The following is a 24,904-nucleotide window of genomic DNA, read 5'->3' on the forward strand; positions in this document are numbered from 1 at the left end:
GTCAATGATATTAAATTGTGGTTCAAGAAGATTTAGGAGAAACCTTTAAAAACGTTGCTAAATTATTACATTAGGGAACAATTCCCTTTTCTCTCATGTTCATCAGAATCATTCCCCACTAATGAATACAGAGAAGAATGAATCTCCAAAGAATTTAGATTTGAGTTTTAAAGGAGGTTTAACGTTTGGATTTGGCTATAACTTCAATTTCCTTTCATGAATATTTTATTTAAATCCTGTATTAATCACAGAGCCACAAAGATAGCCTGCCTCCTGCTTTCTGCTTGCTCTCATTGTCTGTCACAGAAGCACTTTCTCTCAACCTTAAATATCTCTAATTAAAAATTTCCCTGAAGCCAACTGATACCTGTGTGATTAATGGGCTGGCTAATAAATAAAATGCACCATGCTACTTTAAGATCATTGTACCATAAAAGCATGGAAAAGGTGCCAGTGGCCTCATCATTTTGAAAGACATTTATTAAAGCAACAATGCAGAGGTCCTAAGGGTCCTGAAGTGCTCCACATCATTAATAACCAGATAAACCATACACTGAGAAACCTGCTTTAGACACATTCATTATTCTAAGCAAGGAAGCTATGCAAACAGGGGGGGACATCCAGAAGAGTGAAGAGAAGTGCAGGGATTGTTTCTTCAGTGGATGAACATCCATCTCGTCCTTGGTGTAAGTGAATGTGAACAACAGTGAAGGACTGGACGTTGCTGGGATGAAGCCTTTCACTCCCAGATTTCAAGTTCAAATGCAAGCCAGGTTACTGGACCCAATTCCCATGTGGTGGCTTTTGTTTGGGCTTTGGGTTAAGCAGGCTCAGTAGAGGTTTGAGACAGCCTGAGGCTTATATCCAGGACTAGGGCAGCTTCTGTAGACAGGGGCGTGAGGACTCATTACAGCTTCATCTGCACTTAGGGAAAACCTCTTCTAGTGAAAGGAGCTCAGACCAGGTAATTGCATTGATGTCAGCTCAGTCTGACAGTCAAAGTGGTGTGCAGATGTTTCTCTGCAAAGAGGTAGTGTCCACCTCATGGCAATAAATACTGCAACACTGATGGTTCATCTTGGGTTAGTCCACAATATGGCAGTAAGATCTACTCTGGAGCAGATCAAAGAGAAGGGATGTAACCCTTAGCAATCTCTCTGCCTGGTATAATGTAACTGTCGGGCATACTGACCCAACCATCTTGCAGGGCAGGCAGAGATGGCAGAACCAGGTTCATGTCTCCTGTCTAGACTTTTCCATGCTTTGCAGTAAAGCGAGAAGCAGCTCTGTGAAACCAGATGAAAACACACACTCGTGCTCTGAAAGGAAGTACAACTCAGTGCAAAACTAAAGTTTGGTATAGCTGACTCGTGCTACACCAGTAAAAGGTTGACAGTGTGTAAGAAATAATGGGCATCAGCCCTTGCATCTCATCAGCCTCCGAGACAAGCAGTCAGGCCTTGTTTCTGTCACATTCACGTGTATCTTCCCTGTGCAACCTGATAGGAACCTGCTTCCATAACCCAGCTGCTCAGCACTCTGAACCCAATGCTGAAACGGTAATTATATATATGAATACTTTGCCTTTCCTCTGCCCCATTTGTGTCACTATGCACACTGGTTAGTAAAAGGTTCCTCACTCCTTGTTTACCCAGAGCTGTCACAAGAGTTGCTTAACCCACTAATACATACCGTGAAACACACCTGTGTTACAGATCCAGAGAAAAACCACCAAAATCTTCTACTGCTTTCTCACCAAGGCTATATTCAGCTTTTTCCCTGCACCCATGGTTAGGCAGTGAGGTAGGCAAGGAACGGTCTCTATCTCATGCCATGCTCTATGGTTTGGTCAGCAAAAAAAAGGTAATCTGGAGCTGACACTGCTATTTAAATGGGATTCTCTCCCTCGTGAGAGAATGGTGTCAACTGAGCATGACAGCAGCCAGACGAGTAGCTTATTGAAAAAATTCAGCATCCCAAACCCGCAAAAGCAGTTCCCATCACCACTGCCATTTTTGATAGCAAAACCCTTGGGGACAGCTGTATTAATAATTAATTAATAGACAACAGCCATCTGTAGCTCCTGCAGTGACCTGTAGTGAGAGGTCAAGTAGTATCACTAGTCATTCCTGTCTTGCTATAGCCATCAAAGTGAAGGTCACTTCCTTCAAAAGGGCAAAATGATGGTCAGCAATCTATACACACATTCAGATGAAATACCAGCTTACTATCAGCACCAAAACCAGACATCGTCCCTGCCCATGTCCATGAAATTAACCCCATGACCACTCTTCATCTGAGTAAAATTCATTCTCTTACCCTGGTTTCCTCTGCCCTCCTGACGCGTTTTTCTTTTCAAAATTTCTTAGGTCTCTTCATGAGGTCAAAATGAGTGGCCAAATTCATCCATAGCTACTTAAACCAGAAGTCACAGCTGGCCAGATTAAGTCCTATCCAACAAACAAAATTAACCTTGATCTAGGCTCAGCCATGCTTACCCAAGGCCTAAGATATCTCTCTCAAGGTCCTTGTGGTGTAAACATCTGTATTGGAGACAGCTGTCCAGGTGCCTGCTCTAGCCAACGGAGACCAAACCAACAAAGCCAATAGTGGTTGGGAGAAATGATTCACACTGAACAGAAACATCCACTTTTGGCTAAAATGGATGCAGGATTACACTGGTTGACTGACTCTCCTCTGGCTACAAAGGCGGACTGAGGTGAGCTACTGAGTTGTAGATGCCTGTGTTCTCAAAACATGTGTTCACTTCAGATGAATCCCACTCCAGAGTACCCGTTAATTTGCTTAGCTGTTCCACTGAAATGACTAACAATAATCACAGTCAAGCTCATAGTGCATAGATCACAGAGTTATTTAAAAACTAGCATGTTTACTCCCTCCAAAGCTAATCAAAACCGTAATAAAAATAAGTCCCACCTGTTTGCGCTTGTGCAGGAGGCCTCTGGTGACATATAAACTGCATGCATTTTTTACTGACCTCATCTTGGTTGCGTCATCAAGACTTCCAATGTCAGCCACATTTCACCAGCCTGACACACGCAATTGCATAAGACGCATCTGTAAATACAAGTCATTTACACTGCATTAAATATATGCTTCAGCTGAAGCCCATTTGACATTCATACAGCAGATTTACGTCCCCTCGCTTGTTCCTGTGGAGCTAATAATATAATGATATAATATACCTGCAGTGTTGGGGTGGCTGTAGTTACGTGAGGCAGAGGTTTTCCTCAGCCCCTCAGGGTGGTTAAGGTGAGGTCAGCTTCACAAGGGGGGAAAAAAGGAATATTATGTATGTGTGGCTATCACTAGAGACTGTGACATCTGTAGAGCATTTGGAGTTGTCAGTGGTGAAAACATGTTAAAAATGGTGGAGTAAAAAAGCAGTAAGAGACCCACTAAGTTTCCAGAGATGATCTTCACATGTCATAGGGCATTTGAGGCTGTTTTGTTCATGGAGAATTCAGTGTGCTCTGCTTTTCAGGAAATATTTTTTTTTTTTTTTTAACCCCATGCCGATGTAGAAAACTATTCCTGTGACACTTGGCTGCAATTCCAGCCCACAACTGAGAGGTAACTCCATATTGCAACTTTCTATTCAAATTTTATCCTCAATCTCAAATTATTCATCATTCAGAATAAGAGGATGGGGCGTGATATTTCATCTCAGGTGATTACACATTAGAAACAGAGAGAAAAAATATGTCTTATTATATCTTCTAAGAACGAAAAAATCAATAACCAGCTGTACAACACTATGAATGCCAAGCCAGTAGAGGTGTCTTGGTCAAAAAAATTGAAGGCGTGAAAGGAATCATAGGAAGCTTGAAAGTCCCCTTAGCAATTTTTTCATTGTAAGTGTAGAAAATTATCTGAAGCAATGACAGAGCATATTTCACAAATGCTTTTAATGATCCACACAAAAATTGTTTACTGCATATCTGCTTGGTTCCATTTACATGCTCTCCAGCAACATAAACTAGCCAGCTACTGAAGACGGTTGCATAAGAAAAGAATATAGTGGCCAACATATAATATAGCTTAGATGATCCTGTCCTTTTACAGATGCACTTAAAGTTGCTTATATCAACTGCAAAAGATTAGAAGACATATTTAGAACTTAACATATTCTAAGAATATTTGAAAACATAAAAAAAAAATCAGACAGCAACTTCAAGGGTGAGGTTGTACACAAATACTAACTGTTAATGGACCTGTGGCATTCAATTTTAAGCGTCACTTTTGCCAAAAAAAACCGTAGTTCCAAGACAACTGAAATACTGCAGGAAATCACATGAAATTTTGATGTTTAGTTTTCAGAAGAGGAAGAAGCTTTCAATGTAAACAAGATCCACGATACTTGAAAACCATGTTTGTTTGCTTTTTTAATATCATAATTGATAATACACATTTTTAATAAGCCAAAACCTAAAGAAATCCATTTGGATTTTTTTCAACCCATTTCATTCCACTTGGAATTTGTTTACACGTTACCTATGCTGACAATGTTGATTTTATTTTGTTTTCCAAGTCAGAAGGTAACCAGACCTCATAACCTGGAAATCATCTCAGAGAGATCTCTGCTGTTTTCTCATCTCAGATCCCAATGCTAGAATTTCAGAATCTGTTCCACTTTGCAGGTTGTAATGGCACATACCTTCATCCTAAGAGTTGTGCAACACAATTGCCACTACCTTGCCCGTGTTAAACTTTCAAAATCATCTACAAAGTGAAAATCATCAGTCATCACTGACACGTCTATACAATAAAGGAAGCCTCAGCGCTGGATGCTTTCAGATTGTACATTATTTATTCCATCCAGATGATAGAATAAGAATAGGTACATGGCAAGAGTAAAATTTACATACTTAAGATTTATTCTGAGAATCATCATTGCCAAATCACACTCTATGTTGCTGCTCCATTGCTTACAGAAATTATGGGGAAAAAATGCATTCTTGATAGCACATGCTGCCAAGAAAAGTGATCATTTCACTTTCTGACACACAATGGCTGCACAAAATACCTCAGATTGTATTTAATGAATGAATGACATCATAAACTTGTATCAGACACTGCCAAGAGCACAGCAGTGTTTTTTTCTATGATCCCTCAGTAGCGCTGGCTAAATAGAAAACATTTTTATTGGAGTCACATCGTGTTTTGTGTGGTACTCAAGACATCTTCTAGAGCAAGGCAGTGAAAAGCTACTCATGCACATTGCATCTGGCTCACTATTTCACAAAGTATTTTAGCTTTAATGTACAAACTAATGTTCCTGCAGTTTCTGAAATAAAAATCTCCTAATCCTGGCATCTGAGACATTGCTACACTCAGATGATAAAAGCCTGGGTTCATTTTCATTTTTCTCTGTTTACAAGTGTCAATTCCTTTGTGCATTTCTCAAGAGGTTGGTTGTAGAGCATAGCAGGAATTAGTTTTCCCCTCTTGCAGAAATGTTAGTGATTTCAATTCCTTCTCTTTGTCTCTCCCTATAGCTTTACTTCAGATGAGCTGGAGACCTTTTAAGAGTACTATACAAAAATCCAGAGGAACCATCTTCACACAATACCATGAGCAGAAACAAGAATTTTAATACTGGTTTTGCTCATTATATGCAAAAGACTTATGGATGAGTTTTGGGCAATCTTCTCTGTTGAAGATGTAAGAATTAATTAATTTAATAATACAATTGCAATAATTCGATTGGTTTTCTGATTTTGCACTGACTCATTCCCTTTGTCTCACAGATCTGCGGAGGCAGAATCCTCCAGCACAGGGATGATAACAAACAGCTGGCACAGGAGAAAAAAAGGAAATAACATGTTTCAGTAGTTCCAGGGGCACTAGCACAACCACGAACAAGGAAAACCCAGGCTCAAATCCTCTATTTAATATATCGCTTCTTTACACAAAGGGATGCAATTGTAAGTGGAAAGGCAGAAGGACACAATTCAGAGACCTATGACTTGGAATTTCACACTAAATCACCTACACCCCTGAAGAATATCTGCTGAGCAAATGATTTTTATGGGGAAGATCATCCTTCAGCCTGTATCTCCCACTTGTCTTTCTTAAGCACCTGAAATATTGTCCTGAACCTGAGAAATTTTCTCTGACAAACATTATTTTTTTATATATATTTACCCTAAATAAATGGATATTAAGAACTTGACTTTACCAATTAAAACACTAATTTGTCAGTTAATTTCCAGCAAAATCTAGTTAGCTACACATCATAGAAATATTTAGGTTAGAAAAGGCCTTTGAGATCACCAAGTCCAACCACTAACTAGTACTGCCAGGTCCACCACTGGACCACGTTGCTAAGTGTCGCAGCACTCTCCAAACTAGCCGGCTGCAACAAGGTCTTTTACCATCTCATACCAACATCTCTTCATGCCAGTCCCTCTGCTGCCTTCTCCTAGTCTCTGCTCACCCAGGGCATGCTCTCTCTTCCCTCTGCTTCTTCATCCTCTCTCTCCCTCAGCTGCTCCCTCTTCACTGGCTGCCCAACCCCTTAACAGAACCAGCCACACCTGCACCTTATCTACATCAGCCAACCCACGGCCCCTGAAGCCAGCCCACAGCTGTACGTTATCAATGCTAATTAGCCCAGCTTCATTCCTCTACAGCTAAGACCGCACCTACATATTTTTTAAACACCTCCAGGGATGGTGATTCCACCACCTTCCTGCAACAGGCTGCCCATGTTCCATTTCCAATGCTTCAGAACCCTTTCAGTGAAGTTTTTCCTAATATCCAGTCTAAACGTTCCCCCTGGTGCAACTTGAGGCTGTTTCCTCTTGTCCTGCCACTTATTATCTGGGAGAAGAGACCGACCCCAACCTGGCTACAACCTCCTGTCAGGAAGTTGTAAAGAGCAATAAGAACCCCCCCACCCCCCCGAGTGTCCTCCTTTCCAGGCTGAACACTTCCAGTTCCCTCAGCCGCTTCCCATCAGACTTGTGCTCCAGACCCTTCCCCAGCTCCGTTGCCCGTCTCTGGACACATTCCAGCATCTCTACACCCATATTGAAGTGAGGGGCCCGAAACTGAACCCAGGATTCAGGGTGCAGCCTCAGCAGTGCCGAGTACAGGGGGACGGTCACTGGCCTGGTCCTGCTGGCCACACTGTTTCTGATACAAGCCAGGATGCTGTTGGCCTTCTGGGCCACCTGGGCGCACAGCTGGCTTATGCCCAGCCGGCTGTCAACCAACACCCCCAGGGCTTTTCCCACCAGGCATCTTCCCAGCTCCTCTACTCCCAGCCTGTAGCGCTGTGTGGGGCTGGTGTGACCCAAGTGCAGGGCCCGGCACTGAGCCTTGTTGAACCTCATACAAATGGCCTTGGCCCATCAGTCCAGTCTGTCGATCCTTCTGTGCAGAACCTTTCTGCCCTCAAGCCAACCAACACTGCCCCCCACAACTAGATGTCATCTGCAAACTCACAGAGGGTGCACTCAATCCCCTCGTCCACATTGTTGATGAAGATATTAAACAGAACTAGCCTCGGTACTGAGCCCTGGGGAACACCACATGTGACCAGCCACCAGCTGGATTTATCTCCATTCACCACCACTATTTGGGCTTGGCTGTCCAGCCAGTTTTCCACCCAGCATAGAGTAAACCCATCCAAGCCATGAGCAGCCAGTTTCTCCAGGAGAATTCTGTGGGAGATGGGGTCAAAGGCTTTACTAAGATCCAGGTAGACAACATCCACAAATTTTCCCTTATCTACTAGGTGGGTCACATTGCTGTAGAAGGAGGTGCCTTTCATAAACCCATGCTGGATGAGCCTGATCTCCAGGTTGTACCTCATGTGCCGTGTGATGGCACCCAAGATGATCTGATCCATAACCTTCCCTGGCACTGAGGTCAGGCTGACATGTCTGTCATTTCACATATCCTCCTTCCTGTCCTTCTTGTACATGGGTGTCACACTGGCTAACCTCTAGTCTTCTGGGACCTCCCCAGTTAGCCAGGGCTGCTGATAAATGATGGAGAGCAGCTGAGTGAGCTCCTCTTCCGGCTCCCTCAGTGCCCTCGGGTGGGTCCCATCCAGCCCCATAGACTTGTGCGTGTCTAAGTGGAGCAGCAGGTCACTGACCGTTTCCTCCTGGACTGTTGGGGCTTCATTCTGCTCTTTGTCCCTGTCTTCCAGCTGAGTACCCAGAGCGTAAGTGGTCTTGCTAGTAAAGACTGAGGCAAAGAAAGCATGAAGTACCTCAGCCTTTCCTCATCCTCCGTGGCAATGTTCACTGCCACATCCAATAAAGGATGCAGATTGTCCTTGGCCCTCCTTTTGTTTCTGACGTATTTATAAAATCATTTTTTATTATCTTTTACAGCAGTGGCCAGCCTGAGTTCTAGCTGGGCTTTCACCTCTTGAGTCTTCGCCCTGCATAGCCTCGTGACATCCCTGTAGTCCTCCAGAGCTGCCTGCCCCTTCTTCCCAAGGTGGTAAACTCTCCTCTTCCCCCAAGTTCCAGCCAAAGCTTTCTCTTCGGCCAGATAGGTCTTCTCCTCCACTGCCTTGTCTTTCAGCACATGGGGATGACCTGCTCCTGCGCCTTTAAGATTTCCTTCTTGAAGAATATCCAGCCCTCCTGGACCCCTCAGCATTTCAGAACTATCTCCGGAGGGACTTTGTCAACCAGGCTCTTAAACAGGCCAAAGTCAGCCCTCCAAAAGTCCAAGGCAGCCATTCTGCTGGCCCCCTTCCTTACTTCTCTGATAACTGGAAACTCTAACATCTCATGATCATTACGCCCAGTATGTCCTCCAATCACCATATCACTCGTCCTTCTCTCTTTGTAAACAGCAGGCCCAGTGGGGCATGTCCCCTGGTTGACTCACTGACCAGCTGTGTTGGGAAGTTGTCTTCCACACACTCCAGAAACCTCCTACACTGCTGCCTCTCTGCTGTGTTGTATTTCCATCAGGCTCCTGGTAGGTTCAACTCCCCCATGAGAACAAGGGTAGTGATCTTGAGACTGCTCCCAGCTGCTAGTAGAATGATTCATCTCCCTCTTCATCCTGGTTGGGTGGTCTTTAACAGACTCCCACCATGATATCCACCTTGTTGGCCCTGATTCTTACCCATAAACACTTGACCCTATTGTCACCATCATTCAGCTCTAGGCAGTCGAAACACTCCCTGACATACAGAGCTACTGCACCGTCTCTCCTTCCTTGCCTAACCCTCCTGAAGAGTTTGTTGCCATCTATTGCAGCACTCCAGTCGTATGAGTTACCCCAACATATTTCTGTGATGGCGATAATGTCACAGTCTTCCTGCTGCACCATGACTGCCAGCTCCTTCCGTTTCTTGCCTATGTTTTCTGCCACATCTAGCTGGATTCAGCAACTGCCGTTCATGACAATGTGCCAACAGCACTCACTCAAACAAGCAAATGAGTACAAGACTAACTGACCATTTTCTCCGGTCAACATCGTAAGCCCACTCTCTCACTGTCCTGGTACACAGTCATGATACATGTGGCCAGACTTAACTACTCCTGCTACTTTTTATGTCTGCTTGCAGTTGTGTATATTTTAGTGCAAGGGAAGAGGCTCGCACAGGAGGAATTCAAAAGAACGACACTGTAGATATTTCCTAACTCTTCTCCACTTCCAGAGAGTGCTTACATGAATGCAGAGCAGATGACCAAGTGCCCCACATTTATTGCTCTTTCCAGTTAATTGAAGGGTTGCAACCAGATATCTGTATCTGGAAATTCTTTACATTCCTGTTGGCAGCATGGCAGCCTTTGCCCCTCCCTGAACAGCAGAGAGAATATGATGCTGTGTCTGGTCTCTGGAGTATGTGTAGGCTCCACATGTTCCCCTGAATATCCATGCTGAGGTGCTGGCTGGACTGTACCACAGCTGCTTCCAGACCTGAAAATCCCATTCCTTCACATGGTATCTAGAGCACACATGTAGGGGAAATCCACACACATACACGTTGCTGTGCACTTGGGTCTTGTTCTAATTTGGCATCAAGCCCCACAGTATATATAATAGATTCAAATATGACTATTTCTCCTGTCACTGTCTGTACTTACATTGCTATTAGGATATATTTACCAGTACAACTGCCTTTACTCTTCAACCTGTTTAACAGCAGTCAATTAGGAAGATGACCACAAAGGAGATAGTGAGATATTAGAGCAGAATGGCAGAGCAGAGACCTATCCATGCTATCTGTCAAAGACAGAAACATGGTACTGTAGGAAGGGAAAGATACTCCTGGTCCCTAGAGAGGGCAGAGGAACAAGGGCTTCTTTAGAGGAATCAGCTAATACTGGAATATTCTTGCATTATTAAAAAAAAAAAAAAAAAAAAAAAAAGGAAAAGCAAATGAAAATTTTTCTTCCCCACAAGGTTTTATAACCTACAGAGACAAACAGATGTTATCCCAGTTTACAGACAGGGAATCTTGAGCTATAATTACCATGAAATGACTTAATTCACTATCTTTAGCAAAGGAAGGAGGGAAAACAGAAAACTAAAAGCAATGTATTTCAAGAGGGCAGATTTCAATAAACACTGTAAATTGGTGGGTGAGATCTCCTCGGAAACAAGTTGAAGTGACAAAGGAGTCCAGAAGAGTTGGCAATTCTTTAAAGAAATGACAGTGAGCGTACAATCAGAAGCCATGCCAACATGAAGGAAGGATAGGAAGTGTAATCAGAAAACAATTTGGCTAAACCATGAGCTCTTCAATGACCTGGAGCTAAATAAAATGTACAGGAAGAGAAAACTACATTGAAATACTAAAGACAAGTACGAATGAATAGCAGAAATATGTGGGGAAAAATTCAGAAAGGCAAAGGTACAAAAAGAGAGGAAATTAGCAAAGGAAGCAAAAAGCTTTCTGTAAGCACATTTGCAGAGAAAAGAACTCCAGGGAAAAGCAGTGGTTCACTGCTAAATGGAGAGAACAAGTTCCTGCCAGACAGTCCCAGAAAAGTGAAATGTTTAGTGCCTTTTTTATTTCAGCCTTCACTGGAAAGGTCAATTATGACTAGATGGCTGATACAACCAAAGGGCAACAACTCAGGTTACAACAAGGCAAGATCAGATTAGAGAATACTTAGATAAGGCAGATGTTTCCAGTTCAGTGGGGCATTAGGACATTTATCCCAAGATACTTACAGGCATTAGTAAATCTCTTAGAGAACTCATGCAAGAGTAGGGTTAGAAAACTGAAGAAGAGTCAGCAGACCCCCTATCTGTATGAAGAAGTAAAGGAGGAGCTAGGGTATTATCAGTCTGACAATTTAACTTTATTTCTGGAAAAATCTGGAACAAATAATCTAACTACTTGTAAGCATCTGGGCGGTAACAAGGAAAGGAGTAACAGCCAGCATAGACTTGTAAAGAACAAATCACGTCAAACCAATCTAATTCAACTCTACAACAGGGTAACAAGCCTTGTGGGTAGCGGAGGAAATGAAAATGTCATACATCTTGACTTTAGTGAGGCTTTTGACACTGTCTCACATTATATTCTCATAAGTAAGCTAAGAAAACATGGTCAGGATTAAACTACACAGAAAAGGCATGCAAAGCTGGCTGGAAATCTGCATTTTAAGAGGAATTTATCAATGATTTGGTATCAAAATGGTAGGATTGTATCAGGTGGTAATTACAGAGTTCTTTCCTAGGTCTGGTAAAGTTCAATATTTTCATGAATGATGAGAAAAAAGGGATAGAAGTGTGTTTGCTGCATTTACAGATAAAATTAAGCTTAGGAAGGCAGTCTAAACACACTGAAGAATAGAACAGGAATCAGAAAAAAATGTGACAAATTAGAGGGGTGGCCTGGAAAAATGAGATCAAATTTGAAAGAACAGGTGGAGAGACAAAAAAAATCCATTTAGGAATTATGTTGAATCGCAAACTGAACACAAGTCAACAATGTTACGCTGTTGTTCAAAAGACAAATACAGCACTGGTGCGTACAAACAAAACCATCACCTGTAAGACATGTGAAACATCCCTCCTGCTCTGCTCAGCCCTGCAATAGCGCATCCAGTTTAGGAAGGACAGACTGCGCAGCAAGAATGCAATGCAGAGAAAAAGGTGACCCAGGAGGAAAGAACCGGGATTGTCTTGGACTAGGGGAAGTCTAAGAGGAGACATGAAAACAGTCTTGAAGTACTTGAGAGGCACAAGGAATAAGCTCTTCTTATATGCTGAGGCTGGGATAAAATATATGGATTTTAATTGTAGCAAGAAATCTAACATTAAAAAAATAATTTGACAAACATCTGTCAGAAGTTGCTTAGGCAGAAGCGATCCTAACACCAAATAGATAGATAGCCTAAAAGATTTCAAAATATTTCTTTTAGCTGTCTTTTCCTTCCATGACACACTGTGGATTTCAGGGACACAGGTCATGGATGACTAACTAGAGTTCACATGGGGCATCTAAAATCAAGCAGAAAATTGAAGCCTGACCTTAGCAACACCAGTTCAAGTATCTTTACCTCAGAATATCTTTCCTCTCACTTCCTTTCTCTCAATAAACAGATTACACATGGAGATCCTTTATGCAACAGATGACATATTAAAACTTTTGCATAGAGTAAAGGAAATAGCTTTTTTTTCTTCATTTTTTTCATTTCTATTTTTGCTTGTCTATGTTATCACAATGGAAGTGAAAAGCAGGTGATGCCAAAGCAGAGATTTCTGCCGGAAAATAAATTACAAATATACAAATACACCATTAGGCTTCTGCATAATTGGAAACCAGTTGATTAAAGGTCACCAAGAAAAAGCCTTTTGACACAGCCCTGAAAAAAGTTCATCTTCCTCATATAGCATGTGTCAGTACAGAACAGAGAAATGGCACATCCAGTTTATTACGCCACATTTAAAATTTAGGATGGATTATTAGTGACAATATTTCTTATATAGAAATAGAAGATGCCATTTTTTTATTAGAAATGCTGTGAATAGTAATTAATAGCCTCCTTTGCTGTGTTAATAATACACTCCTACCCAGTAAATATTGGCTAAATAATTAAGTGAAGGATTTTTTTTCCTTTCCAATCCCCCATGCAATTTGCTTAATTTGATAGATTTTAATTGGAAAAGTGAAGACTTGGTTAATATTTAAAAAACAAGCAGTTAATCACGTTCTTTTGCACTGCCTGTGTGTATCAGCTCCATCAGCAGAAACATGCTGTTCTAGAGGGACGGCCAAACTAGAACTGAGGCACCAAAGAAACCAAACGGTATCTTTGAAAAATGGACTTTTAAAGAACGTTTAAGTGATTTCCTCTTTCTGAAATGCATTAGGATCTAAATTACTCACAAATCCCAACCCATTCCTTACGTTTATTCTTGATGCATATATTCTCTGAAAGTTGTGGGAACTGAACATCTAACTGTTTAGATGCCTTTGACAGTTCCACTGTGTACTTAAACAACTTGGTAAAGCTTTCCTGATCTAACAACTGGTGATTATGCCTCAAGTGGATAAAGGAAATTAGACACAATGCTATACATGTACCTAATATTTCCATTTACAGGTTTCCTGAACAGTTTAGTACTCTCCTATGCTTTTAATCTAAAATAGTTCAGTTTTAATCTGAAATAGTTATCAGTAGCACCCATAAATCATTTCCTACAAACAGTGGTGGCAGGGGAAGATGTTTTCAGTCCTCTGCAGGTCTGTCAAAATGTTTGTAGACGTAATTCACACTTGCAGTAACTGAACCTATGAAAGTGTGGCAATTCAAATAAAATCTCTGTAAGTGAAAGGCTAACTCCTGCCCTCTTGTTTTTTGTTTTTTGTTTGTTTTTTTTTTTTTTTTTACCTTGTGCAGGGTGATTACAGGCTGTAGGTTTGCTTTATGTAAAAGACAATAAAACTAGACCTAGTTAGTTATTGTGAACTCCGTGGGTTTTAACAATTACCTGAGATTTGAACACTTCATTCCTATTGAAGGTTAGAGAAACTGGGTGTTTAAAACCCCTTGATGACTTTGAAATTTCCAGCCAGCTCGTCTGAATTCTGCTGCGGGACTGACTGTGTATGTTCACGCAAATCCTATTAAAGTCAGTGGAAGTTGCAAGCGTATCTCTGGGGCAGAGTAGGACCCCCTGCTATCTAGTCAGTGCAAATTAACAGCTGGGAGTGGAAGGAATGTAAAAAAGCAAAATCTCTTCACAGGGCCACATTGATATGCAGGGGATTTGCTTGTCAGGGTGAGATGTGTGATATGAAGTGAATGTTTACTGCACACTGCAGGGAACTTCCAATAGTAGCCAAAAGGAGATATCTATAGTAGATCTGGATCGGAAGCCATCTAAAAGCCAAGGCAGAATGAAAGGCCTTTTGATGCAGAATGCCTTTGTGATGCTACTTATTCCTTGTTACAGGAAAAAAAAAAAAAAATGCCAGCATCTGCAAATTGAGGAAGAGGAAACTGGGAATCCTGACATTTTACCACTCCTTGTAACTTGACTGTTTTGCAGTATTTTGCAGTGTGCCGTGGGTGGATGTACAAAATTCAATAAATTCCAGCAATGTTCCCACAGAAGCTCAGGGAGAGGAGAAAGTTTTCAGAAATGATGTTAACTTTAATCTGGTAAGTCAGGTAAACTGTCATGGTCCCTGGCCACAAACACAAAATAGGTTGGCACAGACACTTCTCCTTACTGGGATACTTAAATCCTTTTGCTCACATTGTCCCTGGGAGAAAATATTAAAGATTTTTTGTGTCTGGGGTGGCCTACCAGAACCTTTCTCCAGGAGAAGCATGGAGAAGGACATCATTTCCTCTTCCAACAAAAAACAGAGGCAACTAACCAGCCCCTAATTTCTTCCACTCTGCTGCTGAGCCACATTCATGTACGTGGTACAAAAGCAGAGATCACTGCTGCTTGCTGTTGCTAGTGCTGCACATCCCCCCACCCTTTGGGGGACCCCAATCTAAGGGTGGAGAAGACACTGAGTGCTGGTTTCATTTCTCTGCCAATTTCCTTCTTTGGATCAGGCAACCATCCATACTGCACCAGTTACTTAGGCTGAAATCAGCCACTGGAATTCAAATTGGAATTTAAATTCAAAATAATAAAAAAAAAAGTTGGAATTCAAATGCTTTGATTAGTTACATTAGTTACATATGTTGGTAAGTTACACATCTGCAGCACTAACACGAGTGACGTGTCCCCTGCAGATCAAGAGTTACTTCCCAAAAGAAATTTGCAAAAAACTTTCTAATGGCTGCAGTAGATAATTTTGCACTCTATTCATGGACCATTTGTGAACAGAAAATGAGGAGCTTCATCAAACAAAGCACTCATTTTGAGTTATTTGCCAGGCTTTCACTAGAAATAGTATTAAATTCAAAAGCAACGCTCACAGGAATCCCGGTACACTTAGCCAGTTGGCCCAAACAGATAGCACAAATCAAAGCCAGCGTGAAAAGCACAAACACACACAACTGGGAGAAAACAAACTGTCACATGCAGACAGATGTGACAGACACAGAACTGAGGATCTTGGTAGAGTTAGGCCATAGGACAAGGCTGTTTGTCAGGCCCACGGAGAACTTGCTGTCCTGCAGGACCTCAAGCTCTGACTGACAGGGAACGGCTTCATGCCATCTGGCTGCCGAGGTGACGCAGCCAGCTGTCCTCACTGTCCAGACAGCTGGGGCATCACAGCTGCTCATCAATCAGCATCTGAACTGCCACGGTTTCTGACGTGGCATTTTGAAGTGAGCTGTCACACTTTGCCTCAAGACCCTTACTAGGAGGTGCAGCGTGGCAGCCGGAGGGAGGTGGTGCTGCCGAGAGCTGTGGTCTCATCAGTCATCCTGGTTTGCCAGGGCTGTTCACAAATCACAGCGCTCTGATGCAGAAAAACTTCAGTGGATCTGGGTCTAATGCCTTAAAGAATGAGGTGTGCATCATGCCATGTACCACACCGTATCAGGTGAAGGCAGAACGTGATTACACATCAGTTAGGAAACTCATGACATCATTAAAACACATCTGCAAAGCACTTCAAATGTGAATGCACAGGCAGATGTGAAGCATCGTGTGTCAGCAGCCCAGAATCACACCAACTTTGCTGCTGTGAGTGCAAACGGCCCTACATCTGAGGATCTTACTGGGATTAGTACATACCTATCCCACCTTTGCTTTTCCTCCCTCTAAAACACAGTCCGGGATCCCTTTGAAAAGAAGGAACCAATACATTCTGTAAGTACTGGCAAACTGCTCTGCTGTTGCATAGGATGTTTTAAAGCCTGAAATACCACATATTCTTGTATCCATTGGTTAAAGATAGCAGTTAGAAGTGCTGCTGTAAATATTTGAAAATAACAGAGCAGGAAGAAAAAGTCAATCCAGACAATTACGCTGCTTTGAAATTATGTTAGATATTTTAAAATACACAAACCCAGTTTGACTACTGCTCATATACATGTGTACTCTAACTCTACTTCTTGTAGACTGCATCCACGTGGAATCCATTTGGATTCCTCTGCATAGGGGTGCTCGGCAGTCACACCAGTTTGCCAACAAGTCCTGCTGAGCCCCAGCTAGCCAAATGTGTGAAAGATGTGTACAGAGAGAGCAACACTGGGTCTATCTTCAAACATGTTTGTTGAGAGCATCTTGTGCCTACCAGCCCTGTAGTGTCTTGAGTCCTTCTGAGTCCTGCTGGTTAACATTTATGTCTTCAAATGCAATTATCTGCTAGTGCTAATGGGAATTAAAGGAGTTAGCTACCTAAGTGCCGCTAAGGATCGGGACACACAGGCTGTGGTTTGCTGTCTACTGCTGTAAGAAAACACAGAGGATTTGTCTCTTCTTAATTCTCTGTCTTTCTTTTCTTTCAGACTGAAAATTCAGATTTTTCCAGCAAATGCTGGGACAGTGGTTGTACCAGTATATATTACCAACTCAGATTTAATCCTAATTATTTCTTTCCCACTGAGCATCTGCATTTGGGCTTCCTTCCTCCAGTCATGGTTAACATGTTTCCACAGCCTTTCTCAGTTTAGGTTTGTGTTTGCAAAGGTGGGAGGGCTGGTAGAAACCTTTGGCATCAACAGGACATTTCTCCCCTGATTTCAACAGCAGCTCTGACTTGGAAAGTAGGACCTGCCAGCCAGAAGATGCTGGTCCCCAGCCCCAAGCTCCCTTTTCTACCTTCCTCTAGCACTAAATTCAAAGCAAGACTCAGCAAGAAATTGCAGCTATGTCTCTTGAGCCCTGTGACTCTGCATTGGCACACCAGCCTTCCACGTGAGGAAATGTAGCACAAAAAATGCCTTCCAGGAGGCTTCTGCCTAGTGCTGGAAAGCACTGATGCACTCTGGCTCCAGGGAGAGGTAAAAAGTTGATTGCCACCCACTCAATAACCATTTCCTTCTGGGTGATCGATGGAGCATCATCAAAGACCGGTCTGGTGACAGGTGCCCGTTAGCTATCAGAGGCAGAGGACGTGAACAGATCTGTGATAGATGCTCATGGAGGGGGAAGCAGTAAAGAGCACGGCAGCAGTAAAAGGAATGAAATAGGCTTCCTGCTGAACGGAGAAGCAGACACTAGGATAAACGAAGGGACATTGATTGAATTGCAACATTTCTTTAAACTCAGAGCACCGACTGCAGCACTCTCATCTTGCCATGTAAAGTTTCTTCCAATGCATGATTGGTGACATCTTGACACACTGATTTTAGTATTGCTCACTCTGTAATCCCCAGGGGAAGGTATCTGAGGCCTGAACTGTGCTTTTGAGTCATATCTTCCAACTAAACCCATTTTCCAGTTCCCTCGCTGCCAAGGTCACTGAGTTTCTGATCTCACAAGAAAAAGCTTTACAGGAAAGGTGAGTGGAAAGAGGAATGAAGGTTTGTGCTGATCCTTGGGGGTACCAGCTGGTACAGCTCATCCAGTGCATGTTGCAGGCAGCATTAGCTAACATTACACTAAAGCTGTCCCACACAGGCGGAGCAAGAGGATGGCAGGGAGCAAGGCTCCTCTCAGAGACACAGTCTGCCCTTGTCTTGCTTTGGAGATTGCACAGTGGCGCAATCTTTGCACAGGGCTGTAAGTTAAAGCTAAGTTGTTCTTCTATCTACAGGACAGGCTGCGGCAGCCCTCATGGCATGGACTAGTTGGTAGCAGGGGAAGGGGTTGCGGATGAGACATGCCTGTCCCTCCTCACGCCATGCCACCTCTGGCTGGTGCCTGGGTTGGAGGGCAGCTCTTGTGTTGGGGCAGGAGCTGCATCCCCTCCCAGCACTGCAGGATTAGGAGATGAGAGAGCTCCCAAAGCAAACCAGTTTGGGCGTGAACAGGAAGGTCTTTCCTTCCCCTGCCCCAGCTAAGCTGTTGCGTTATAGGAGCTCTTTAAATATCCTCCACAGCCCAGTCTGTGAGATGCTGTTATACAAACCTGCATGTTCTCAGACACATGGTCTGCACCTCCACATCTCTCACGCCGGTGCTGCTTTACTGTCTGAGCCAGCCTGGCTGGAGGAGCAGTGCTCACACACATGTATTTTTATGCACAGGGGCACAGGGTGACTAAAGAAGTTAATAAACTTCAAAGCATGCAACATGATAATCAGAAGTTCACATCAGGACAAGGAGAGAACAGCGGGGCCCTGCCATGGGCAAATAAATGACCTTTGAGTCCTGTGTTCCCCGTGCATTTGTACACAGACCAGACTCTGTTACCAACACCTCGGTGCAGGCACGTCCCGCTGGAGGGTCACTGTGATGGTACCTGGGCCCCTCATCATCAACACCAACCAACTTCCAGCTCTTGTCCAGGGCATTGGATGCTGTTTTATGGCTTTTCTCTATTTATGTTGCCCCCTCCACAAAGTGTGAGCAGCTGGGGTTTGGTATTCAGTGCACACCCACAGCACGTTCTCAGGGAGAGGAATCTTATCACCGAGCCTGAATGCAGGCCTTTGGAAGCACTGGGGCAACGGGGTGCTTTCTTCACATATTTCATCAAGCCATCAGACAGTAGAAACAACCAGGGAAAATGCAACTACATCAATTTCAGTTGAATAGGAACCTCACCACAAGGAGCCTTATGCAATTAGAAGGGCTACCACTCCAGGAGTATGCAGAAGACATCAGAAACAATTGTGGAAAAAAAAAAAACAATAAATAAAATAAGTAATACTTCCATCTGTAAATGCTTGGAAAACTTACATCCAAACTAAAGCTTTAAGGCAAAAATTTCCTCCATGAAAAAAGAATAGTATATCCATCAGTCCAGCACCATCACATACCTATCTATGGGTACTGTGAAGGTACAGACTAATGTACATGTAAAACACAATAAATCTATGTCTTATTGGAGTCATAATTTGAGTTTTTCACAAGAATGGCTTAACTATTTTTGTACATCTGCTGAACTGCTTTGGGAGTAACATGGAACTGCTTTAGGAGTAACAGGAGACTTCGTTATGTTTAATAATATAAGGAAAACTTTGAAGCTTCATCTTCCAGATTTTTACTCAAGGAAGTATTATAAGCCATTAAAACTGCGTTTGTTGTTTGGTTTTTTTTCTTTTCCAGATCAGTGGCTAAAGTAATTCCCATTTCAACCAATCCAAAAGGAAAAAAAAAAAAACCACAAAAACAAACAACAACAGAAACGCCCCACTAAACTCAAAAATACTACTTTGTATTACTCAGAAAATCTTTATCTAAACTGCAGTATTTTTTTTATTATCTTCCCCCTTTCAGAGTTCTTTTCAGGGTTAATTTCTAAACTGAAAGGCCACATTCAACTGCAAAGTCAAAATGTTTGCAACATGTAACTACTAAAAAGATATGGTGTGATATTTAAAGGAAATACTTTGTTGCTTTTTCTCATTTAGATTATTCCACAAATTTGACTCAAGTTGTTAAACAGTTGTATTCTGACCAATATTCTTAGCAAATTTTCTGTTCCCAAAAAAAGCAAATTATCCATTGTTTGGTTTTGCTGTTTACTGAACCGCCCTCTTTTATAACTGGAAAACCTGGCAGAATTAGAGACTTAAAGAATGGGCCCAAACATAGCACACCGAATAACTGGATGTTGTGTCTAGCTCTGCAGTGATTTAGGATGTTATCAAAAGGGATCTCTAAGCACCAGTTTACACTGGCTACCTCCATTGCCTATGCAGAATCCTTCCAGTAAAGAATATATATAAAAATACATTTTAATTGTATATTCTTTTTTTATTTACAGATGGATTTTAAATGAGGTTTTTAATAATCACTTTATTTCCTTTAAAGTCTATACAAAAGAAAAGTTTATTTCAGTTACCAATGTAATGTACTCCCACAGGCAAATATATATATTTCTATATGCACTTCGTGGGTCATAGTGAATGTTTTACTGCATGTCTTAAATGTACTAAAATTGCTCTAAGGAGATAGCTTTGAAGACTTTTTATTTATTATTTATATCCTTGGAAAATTCAGAAGATGCTGAGATATGAAGGGTACATTATAACTGCATAGCTTTTGGGGTTTTTTACCTGGTACTGCACAAAGAGCTTTCTTCAAAAGTTTGCAACACTTACTGCTTAGGTGACATGAGAGCATATTTTCCTGTTGTTCAAACATCATCAGCCAGACCTGGGAGTGAAGGACTCCGAAGGCCATACAGGTTCGGCAAGGCGACGAGGGGCTGGTGGGCTGTAACAAGTACAGCCACCAGCCTGATCGTGGGAGTCCTGAGTCAGCCTGCACAGGGCAACCAAGATAGCGAGCCAAACAGCCCGGTGACTGTCTTGCTCGCTGTCAAATACAGATAGCTGTGGCAAAGAGAAGGGGCGGGGGTGGAGGGGAAAGACAAAAAAAAAATATTGAAGAACTTTATTTCTGAAGTTACAGTATGGGTTTTTTATGCATAATAGCCATGAAAATTCCAGGAAAAAGGCTGTCTGCCCCAAAACCACGGCAGCTCTGCTGATAGCCCCACTCCCCCCCGCCCCGGCCCAGCTGTCTCCCCCTGTGCTGACAGAGGTTGAGAAAGACAGGACACCAGGAAAATATATTATTTCTCCAAGATGACCCCAAGCCCAGGGGCCAGGTCTTTACCTGGTATAAACTGCTGTATCGACTTTGCTGGAGCCCAGGTGATTTATTTCAGAGTGCCACCCTTCACTGGGTGTACCGCGACAACAACAGCATGGCACGATATATATACCCACCACCCTGCCTGCCCTCCATCATGTCACAAAAGCCCCATAAAAATTGGATTTTGCAAACATTACCATCCCGGGCCAGTCACCACGGGCAGGAGATAGGACACTCCTTTCCCCCAGGGTCATGGCCTTCAAGATCCTGCCTCTCACTTCTAAAAAGCCATAAAATGAAGGCATTCACTGAAGTAATCCCAGGGGGAAGAAGGGGCAGAGCTCTCTTGGTGCGGCTGCCTGCCTCTGGGATGCATCCACCGCCAAAATTAGCCCTTGGAAATGGCAAGGGCATCTTTATAATCTGTGTTTAAAGGAGCTTGTCAGGTGAGGGCAATGGTAACAGTGTATGCAGCCCTGTGAAAATTCACTGCAGGCGATTCTGGTCATGCCTTTTCAAGAAAGGAGAATTCACGAGGAAATAGGTGCAGAGGAAGGCTGCTGAACTGGCCAGGGACATGGCAAGCCTGTTTTGCAAGAGGAGAAGAGATGTATAGGTTTTGTTTAGCTTCACAGGACAAAGGCTGACACAGAATATGGTTGCTGTATCTAAATATCCCAAGTGATAAATGCCACGCACAAACTATTTAAGCTGCAGGATGATTGTGGGCACAGCAACCGGAGCAAGGGATTTTGTAGCCATCAGAGGAAAGAAGTTTTTGAAAACGTAAGAAAACTGGTGAGATTTTATTATAAGATCCAGTCAAGTAAGTCATGGAAACCTGCAATATTACTTGAGTAGAGGGAGTGGACTCAAAGAACCTTCCCATCCTTTCCACCTCCAAGTCATATAAAAGCCAAAGGAAATTTTGCCACAGATTTAGTTGGGCTCACCCTGAATTATTAATCCTATCAACATGTGCATGTGGCCTAATCGATCTGGGCTCTTCAAATGACTCACCACAATTTTTCAGAGCAGATACAGATTTTAAACTAAATGAATGCATAAACTGTGTCTTCAGCAGCAGGATTCCAGACCTGGGTGCGCAGATCTCAGCACACAGAACAAACTGCAGTGGCCACAGATACAGTCTATTAATCAATTATGTCTGTTTATTGGAGACCAGGGTCTTCCTGCAGCTGCTAAACCAAATGACATGCAATGACAGTTATGTAAACTTCCATGGAACTCCAGAAAAGCTATCAGTGGTTTCCTGGCTGTAATTTTTGAGCTGATCTAATCTGACATATGGTGATTTTTTGAGTCATTTGATAGTGTAGAGAGCTAAGTAAACCCCTCTCCAAACAGCCATAAAAAGTGGCCCTGCAGTTTTTGCTGCTTTTGGAAACCCAGAAGCATGTTGCTGCAAACAGTCAAGCATGAACACAGGAAGGATTAGATCTTACAGCAGATCTTGACCTTGGGTGCATCAAACTTTTTTAAAACAAAAATGTGTTTTCAGATAAACAACCTATTTTTACAAAAGGAGTCAGTCTTCTACGAAAGAGCACTTCGTCAGAAAGTGCAAAATCCAGCAGACAAAAAGTTTTCTTTCTAACATAGGATTTTTATCTACAATACACTTGCCAGAGAAGTTCAGTTTTCAGCCACTGAAGATGAAAACACTTGTAAGGGCAGTTGACTTTTCAGTAATAAAGTGATAGCAGTGACCCTTCTGCAAATGGTGGAAATTTATTCTGCAAATAAATTTCATCCAGACATTTTCCAGGGCCATATTTTTAAGCCTGTCTTAACTGGACTTCTGTTTCTTGCTTTAGCTTAGATAATTTGATCCTCTGAGAACTTATTTATCCCATAAATCAACTATCTAGATATGTAAAACCCTTAACTTTTACACTTCAGCATAGGATTGCATATCCAGACCTGTCTTTTAAATATCTGGGAAACACCAGAACTGGAAAACCAACAGAAACACTGTCTCAGAACGTCAGCTTTACAACAGATACCTACAGAGCAAAACAGTCATTAGCCTAAAAAAAATTTTATTAGCTTATGCTGAACTGAATATCTTGCTTACTAGCAATACCACATCTAAGTTCAGTGAAAAGAAAATGTTTGTAAAAAAACTTAAGTACACAAAAATGGTGTCTCATGACCATGCAGCAGGTCCTGGACAGAAGTGAACTCATCCTGCTTCACTTCCCTCAGCATCTTAGTAATAAAGACTCTGTGCAGGTGGGATTCCTAGTTTCCACAAAGGCGATCTTGTTGAAATTTGCTGTAATTGACTTTGGAGCCAGTGGCCCCACTCAGAGGTATAAGGGAAGGTGCTGGGGATGTGAAAGGACTTGGTTCCACCAGTAGCTATAGCTGTTGCCAGTGTCTTATAGCAGTTGACACATGGGGAAAAAAGAGGTGAAGAAAAGGCCCTAACCAAAGAGCTGAAAAGTGGACACTGGTGTGAAGCTGATTTCGTGCCTGCAGCTGAAGCAGAAGCAGAGAATATCAAATGCCAGAAGGAAGTTTATCCTCAAAAGCTTTCCAGCCCCATTTTGCACAACAAAGAGATCTGGCTAGTTCAGATAAGGGGTGGATGAACATCCCAAGTTTCAGTTGCTTATTTATCTGAGGCACTCCACCCTTCACTAAACATCTCCATTCCTAGAATGATGCAAGTCTCTTGATTAAAACAACGTGACACATTACCAGAATACCTCAGTCCCACTGTACCCTGCCTGTCCCACCCCCAGAGAGCCATCACAAAACCTGGTTCTGTCCTCCCAAAGTTAGCAAAACTCCCACCAACCTCAGGGGCACCAGTACTAGGCCTGGGTAAATATTTTCCATCCATTGTTGTCTTACCCAGTCATTCTCAGCCAGGGAGGATATTCCCACACACCTTTCTTAAATAAAGTTTTTTTGTTCATACAGCAATACAAATGCTTTGCATGGAAGGGATCTTTCATTCCAGCTGCTGCAACAGCAACTGCTCATAATAAGTGAGAAGAGCGTGTATCAGAGGTCCTGGTGAAGAATAGGAAGGACAACCTTGTCATGGCAGAGAACTTCCTTTCCTTTTGAAACCTTGCATGCTTCAGTCAAGTTCTTGTCTCTCTCCTCCTGTCTGTTAGCTGGTACTGATATGCCCACTTAGAAGATCCTGCTTGTTCAAAAAGCAAATCCCTCTACAGCAAATGTGTGTCCGTAAAACATAAGCTCACTTTTCTCAGCTATCTTCTACCAACCCATTGGAAGTGCTCCCTAGGTTTTCTACATATGGAAAATCTTTCACACTCACCAGCCTTGCAAAGACCTCCCAAAAAAACAACCCTGACTTAGTGAAATGTCACATATCCATCACAGAGATGGAGCTGCTTTCAGGAAAGCTGAGCTGCAAATCATTTGCTCAAGTCTCAGTACATTAAAATTGCTGTTCTGTACCTGGCTAAAAATACAGAGAGGGCACAAACATGGTTACTTTTTTTCTACTGAACTGCAAATTATTATCCTTAGGTGAAAAACTCTCCTCAGACTTACCCCATCATCTGTCACCTTGAGGGTCACAGACCCTCACTGTCTCATCTTCTCTCGTCTGGCATCTGGCTCCTGCCAGGTCCCACCAACAATGTTAAATCTTTCCTTTAAATTCATGTGTAAGTGAATTAGTTCATAGTTTCTTCCAATATTTTCACATCTTTAGATATTTCACCTTAATGTATCCTTCTAGCATCTGTTTCCATCTCTTTCACTTGGCTGTTAGACTTCAACCAATTTAGCTTGAATAATC

General features: G+C 42.5%; 1 long non-coding RNA gene across 3 annotated transcripts in view; it reads right to left on the reverse strand.

The window, feature by feature from the left end:
- LOC308060717 overlaps nt 1-24,904 on the reverse strand; it is a 113,309-nt gene that overhangs the window by 75,249 nt on the left and 13,156 nt on the right. For all 3 annotated transcript variants that reach the window (XR_013926858.1, XR_013926859.1, XR_013926860.1), the window contains one exon: nt 1-24,904. This exon is cut by the window's left edge and continues 40,826 nt beyond it; it is cut by the window's right edge. This is a non-coding gene — a long non-coding RNA (uncharacterized lncRNA).

The sequence above is a fragment of the Falco punctatus genome, assembly GCF_963210335.1.
Source record: "Falco punctatus genome assembly, chromosome: 3".
In the NCBI taxonomy this organism is placed as follows: domain Eukaryota; kingdom Metazoa; phylum Chordata; class Aves; order Falconiformes; family Falconidae; genus Falco; species Falco punctatus.